The following is a 6000-nucleotide window of genomic DNA, read 5'->3' on the forward strand; positions in this document are numbered from 1 at the left end:
AAGCAACAAGGTAAAAAACTATGAAGATGAAATTAGGTAATTTTAGTTTTGTTTTTGAATGACACAAAAGTTGGACAGCTTTCCAATTCATTAGGGAGTGAGTTCCATAGACTAAGTCAGTTTATTTGCAAAGATTGTTTGCACAGATTAAGTTTGACTCTGGGAATATCAAAGATATATTTATTTCTGGTGTGGTGATAATGGATCCTATTACATCTGTCCAGGGAGAGTTTCAGAACATGATTTGCATTTAAGAACAGGGTTTGTAAATGTAGTTGACACAAGAGAATGTGTGGAGTGAGATTATGTTTAGCATGTTTAGGGAGTTAAACAAGGGGGCTGAGTGTTGTCTGAAAACAGAATTTGTTATTATTCTGAAAGCAGATTTTGCTGGGGGATGATGGACCTGAGGTGGTTTGTAGTGGTTGAACCCCATGCACAGATACCATAATTAAGATAGGGATAGATTGGTGTATAATATAGTGAGATGAGAGCAGAGTTAGATACATAGTATTTGATTTTGGAGAGTATACCAACTGTTTAGAGACTTTCTTAGTTATGTGACTTTAGACTTTAGACTTTTAGTTACTTTCCATCATTTTTATTATTAATGTTAACATTGTCTATCTGAAGCTGAATTGCATTTGTTGATTTGCTTCCAAATAAGATGTAGTAGGTCTTTTCTATGTTAAGTGTTAGTTTGTTGGTTGACATCCATAAGTGGACTTTTTTTTTAGTTCATTATTAACAGCATTATTTAGTGTATGTGTTTTGGGGTTAGAATAGATGAGGGTAGTATCATCAGCAAACAATATAGGATTCAGAATGTTGGTGACATCAGGCAGACCATTGATGTATATAAGAAATAGGAGAGATCCCAAGATGCTGCCCAGTGGCACCCCAATGGTTATTGGTAGAGTGGGAGAGGTTATATTATTGATGGCTACACATTGGTGTCTATCACTAGGATAGGATTGTATATAATCCAGGGCATGGCCTCGGATTCCATAATGATGCAGTTTACATAAGAGGTAGTTGTGATTAACAGTATCAAAGGCCTTTCTCAGGTCAATGAAGAGTCCAATCGGAAACTCATTTTTGTCAGGGGCTGAGTAAATTATATCAAGGAGACTAATAATTGCGTCGTTAGTACTCTCTTGGGAGCGGAAGCCAAACTGACAGGGGCCGAGTATGTCGAGTTTTACGAGGTAGGAGTACAGCTGTTTGTAGATAATTTTTTCAAATATTTTTGATACTACGGGTAGGTTTGATATGAACAAATTTGAAATGAGTTTGTTTGTTTGTTTGTTTGTTTCATTTCAAGTTTGAAATGAACAAAACAAATCCACAAGAGCCATGACAAGGGTTCAAATCTACGTCCGAGAGTGTATAATGAAATAAGGGTGAAGAGGTAGAACAAGCTTATTGATAGAGCTCAGGTGCATGGGGGAATTGTGTAAAAACCTAGTTTGTGTCTCGGAGAGACTGCAGGATCCGTGGTAGGTCAAGTTGATTTCTTGGTTGTAATTCTTATCCATGTCGTAGCTCAGTCGATTAACCACCATACTGCGCCAAGTTTATTGTGAAATTCCCCCCCTGTGCGCATGAAATAAAGTGTTCCCCAAAAATTCTTTTTTCTTCGTAAAATGATAAATTCCCTTCCCTGAACATGTCTATGTAAAAATAAGTACCAAATTCCTCTTACTTTGCCTCTGGGGACGTGGACAAGGTGCGTTGTGATGTCATCAGGGGCTGGTCGCCCGTGCGTGACACGCCCAGACACGGTCGCGCGGGCCATTCAAGCACCAGATGTTGGCACAAATATATTTTCAATTATCTGTTTTATGTATTTCCAATGCGGATTTATTTGCTTTTTTTATCATATATGATGCATATTTGTATTCTTTACCATATGTATACAGTAGAAAGTTCATAATGTTCCGTGGAACTGTGATACATGTGTCAGCAATGTGTCCAAAATAAATGTTTATTGTCGCAATATTACTTGTTAAAAATTCACTAAAATTACAATATGTACAGTTTCACACACTACACAGTAACACACTGTATTACACACTCAGTACTTCGGAAGTGAGTAATAATCAACAAAGTAGTCCAGGGTACACAGTGCGACTTCGCTCTCGTTGCACCAGGTACAGATAGATTTTCGCTTCCTGTTTCTTTGTTCTGTGTGCTTGCAAATAACGCACTCATGTACACCCTTGGCATTAGTACCTGTAGGTAGTATGTAGCCAAGCTTGTAAAATGTAAGGTAGTCTTGAAAAGATTACAGGGAAAGATCAATTTGTAAGGTAGTCATGAAAAGATCCCCTTGTAAGGTCCCACACAAGAAGAGATTCAGCCAGCCTCAAAGAGTGTCCGTCAGTAAAGAAGAGATTCAGCTATTCTTGAAAATATCTATGGAAAACACCACCATGGAAGCCGCTAACACTGCTCATCTATGCTACTTGTATCAGATGCATCATCAATGAATGCAGAAAACGATTCATCTATGTATCATCTAAATAAATTGGAGATAGCATAGATGGGCAAGGGTGGCGCTCAGAGCTACAACTGGATACGCTCGCTGTATCGTCCTCATAGGTGCTGTATCACTTGCATCTGATCTTTGTGTTAGGTCCTATTGCGTCTAGCTTCACCAATATTATGACCCTTATATTCTTTAAACATTAAGGTTTGAATTTCACCGACAAAGCACGATCTTTCAACTTGCGTCGGACAGGTGTTTGGGAGCCAGAGGCGCGTGTGTCACTCGGTACTAACCCAGCCAGCAGCCCTAGGGCATAAGGGGAATTTTTTCCTAGATGGCTACCTCTCACTGGAGGTCCTAAGAGTCCATTTCGTATACAACCAACCTCGCACACATTTAGAATGGGTACGAAAAAATCAAAATGAGCTTTCTCGGTTGGCAAACCGCGTATTCTCGGTTGGCGCAGTTAAGTGGTTAAGGAGCGTCTGGGATCTTCTCTGATGTAGGTTCGAACCCTCTTCACGGCCCTTATGGATTGATTTATTTATTTAATTTATATACAAGAAGGTACATTGTGTTAGAGAATACATAGCATAGTATTTACAATCTTGTAAAGCCACTAGTACGCGCAGTGTTTCGGGCAGGTCATTATCTAACTATTACCTAACAGCTAATTTTAAGTAGGTAAATTCTAGCAGAATTAATAAAATGATAACATACATTGCAAGAAAAAAAAATGAGATGAGAGAGAATAGTAAGTATATTAAAGCACATTGGTTTATTAAAGCTCTGGTTGATTACATTGTCAACTTGATTGTTAATTTAAACAAGATTAACAGACACCATACAGCAGATTGATAGCACATATAAGAAGACAGCAATGATCACAATGGTAAAGCCATTATTCATTTATTACTCTTATGTTCTTTGTACACAATCTTTTGAATAATAATAATATTTTTAATATTATTATTTACACATAAAATCACACTAACGTGATATACATCAATGAGAAAATTCACTCGGGCTGTGAGGCGATGTGAACCTGCAATGTTTGTGTCACCTCACAGCCCCAGTGGATCGTTCATTGATGTATATCTCCTTAGTGCGATTTTCTGTGTATCTGAAGATGGGCATACGGTGTTCAACTACAATACTTAACCCCTTCACCTGAGTGCTTAGGGGCCTTACGTAAAACTTGGCCTGGCTTCAGGACTTCCTGTGATATCAGTAGAAATCTGATTGTAAGACTTTTAGGAAGTCAGTGGTGGTACAGTGGTAGAGTATGCAGTTGGCAATGCCTTGGTCATGGGTTTGCAACACCACACAGTCCCAGTAGATTTTCTCTATTATTATTATTATTATAAAAATTATCATATTCGATAGGCCAATGTCCACACCCCAACACTGCCATAGGCCTATTTCCACACCCCAACAATTGCATGTTGAGGTGTAAGACAATGGTGGAGCAGAAAGTACTCAAGAACTTACGGAGGATGATGAGAGTGCGAGGAACAAGGTGGTCAGGTGGAGCCAGTGACTCCTTCCTTCAACAGTTTTGTCTCTCCCTCGTGGTATATCCTCAATGGTGTGGCCTCACCACACACTTACACTGTCACAAGTGTCCTGAGAGTACTGTGAGAGGGACAATTTGGCGGGTATTGTGGACACAGGTCTTTAAGACAGGCGAACTTCACGAGTCGTGGAGACGTCTATAGCAACCTTTGTTGTGATGACGTCACTTGCTCGCTCGCTTACCCGCCACGGTGCTCTTCCCATTTTCTTTGGTTACTGATCTTTGCTGACGTTTAACCTGAGAGCCACTAATACTGGTGGCCTCAACGAGGACAGGAAGTTGGCGGCTTGTCAAAGGTCCTACCCATTTGCCTGGATGATCTTTTCTATCTGTATTTTAAAACCCAGTAGAGTTTTGGTGTTTACCTTACCTACTCCTTGGCGGGTAGGCTGTTCCACGGGTTTACAACCATACGGGTGAAGAAGCCTCTCCTGTTTTCTGTCCTACATTGTGGCTTGTTGAGCTTGAACCCTTTGCTCCTCGTTCATGTTACATCTGACCTTTTGAAGAAAGTGTCCGGATTGACATCGTCCAAATTGTTGACTTGTGATGGACTCTACTACCGGGACCCTGGACTGTACTATCAGGACCCTGGACTGTACTACCGGGACCCTGGACTGTACTACCGGGACCCTGGACTGTTCTACTGGTGTAAGGGGGGCTAGCCTTTAACCCTCACTTTCCTGGTTAAATGCTGGTCGTTACTAAGTAAAACTATATACAGGAACCAGAGTATAGTACAAGTATAGACCCAGAACTAAACCTCTTATCCACTATCTATGACAATCATCACTTCAATGATCAAAATTGCAGATATTTTACAGCACATGATGTAAACAATGTATTAACAGATAATCTCAATATCTCTGTAATCAACTTGAACGTTAGATCCCTAGGTAAACACTTCGATGATGTTAGTGCCTTGATTGAAACTATTGACAACAAATTCTCTTTTATTATACTTACTGAAACGTGGTTGAAAGAGGATAATACTCAACTCTTTAACATGCCTAACTACTCGGCAATTCACAACTGTCGTCAAATGCAGAGAGGTGGTGGTACTGCTCTTTACTACCACCAAGAACTAACATGCTTAAAAATAATTAGAACTAGAGACTGCTGTGGGGAGTATATCTTCGCCAGTTTCAGAGTCAAGGGTGCCGAGTCTGTCCTATCTGTGGGTGCAGTCTATAGAATTCCTAACACTGATGTGTCTGAATTCAACTCAAACCTTAGAAATCTAATACTAGATAACAGATTGAACAAAAACCATCTAATTATCGCAGGGGACTTTAATATTGACCTCTGCGAGCCTGAACACCCTACTGCTGTTAGCTTCCTCAACTGTATGAATTCCTGCTTCCTCATACCCTTAATCACTAGACCAACTAGAATCACTGATAGTACTGCTACGACTCTAGATCACATCTGGACCAACATAACCTCTCCGCTTACTTCAGGTATAATCACCGATAGCACTACAGACCATTACCCCACATTTCTCTTAACTAACATTAGCAAACCACCTCTAGAGACAAGGGAGTTAAGCTTTAGGCTGCACAATGAAACTGCTATAAACAATTTTATAACTGCTGCTGATAATGTCAACTGGGAGTCCGAGTTAGGTAACATAGGGGACATCAACCTAGCAGTGAAATCTTTTCTACAAACAACTCTTAGCCTTTATAACACCCACTGTCCTATGCTTACAAAACAAGTCACAAGCAAAAGACTTAACAATCCTTGGCTTACAAAGGGAATACTTAAATCCATTAACAAAAAACACGACCTTGAGAAGAAGTATAGGCTTGGAACAGTCTCCAAAGAATTCTCAAAGAATTACTCGTTATTGCTATCTAAAATAATTAGACGAGCCAAAACTAAATACTATGAAGATAAATTTACCCAAATAAAGAGCAACATTAAAAAAACT

At 39.6% G+C, this 6000-nt stretch overlaps 1 protein-coding gene across 2 annotated transcripts in view; it reads right to left on the bottom strand.

The window, feature by feature from the left end:
• Positions 1 to 4242, bottom strand: part of LOC138371390 (tripartite motif-containing protein 5-like) — a 41691-nt gene extending 37449 nt beyond the window's left edge. For both annotated transcript variants that reach the window (XM_069336174.1, XM_069336175.1), the window contains exon 1: positions 3983 to 4242. The gene's annotated coding sequence lies outside the window, so the exon portion shown is untranslated. The remainder of the gene's footprint in view (positions 1 to 3982) is intronic.
• Between the last annotated feature and the right edge of the window lie 1758 nt (positions 4243 to 6000).

Source organism: Procambarus clarkii, chromosome 35 (assembly GCF_040958095.1).
Source record: "Procambarus clarkii isolate CNS0578487 chromosome 35, FALCON_Pclarkii_2.0, whole genome shotgun sequence".
Classification (NCBI taxonomy): domain Eukaryota; kingdom Metazoa; phylum Arthropoda; class Malacostraca; order Decapoda; family Cambaridae; genus Procambarus; species Procambarus clarkii.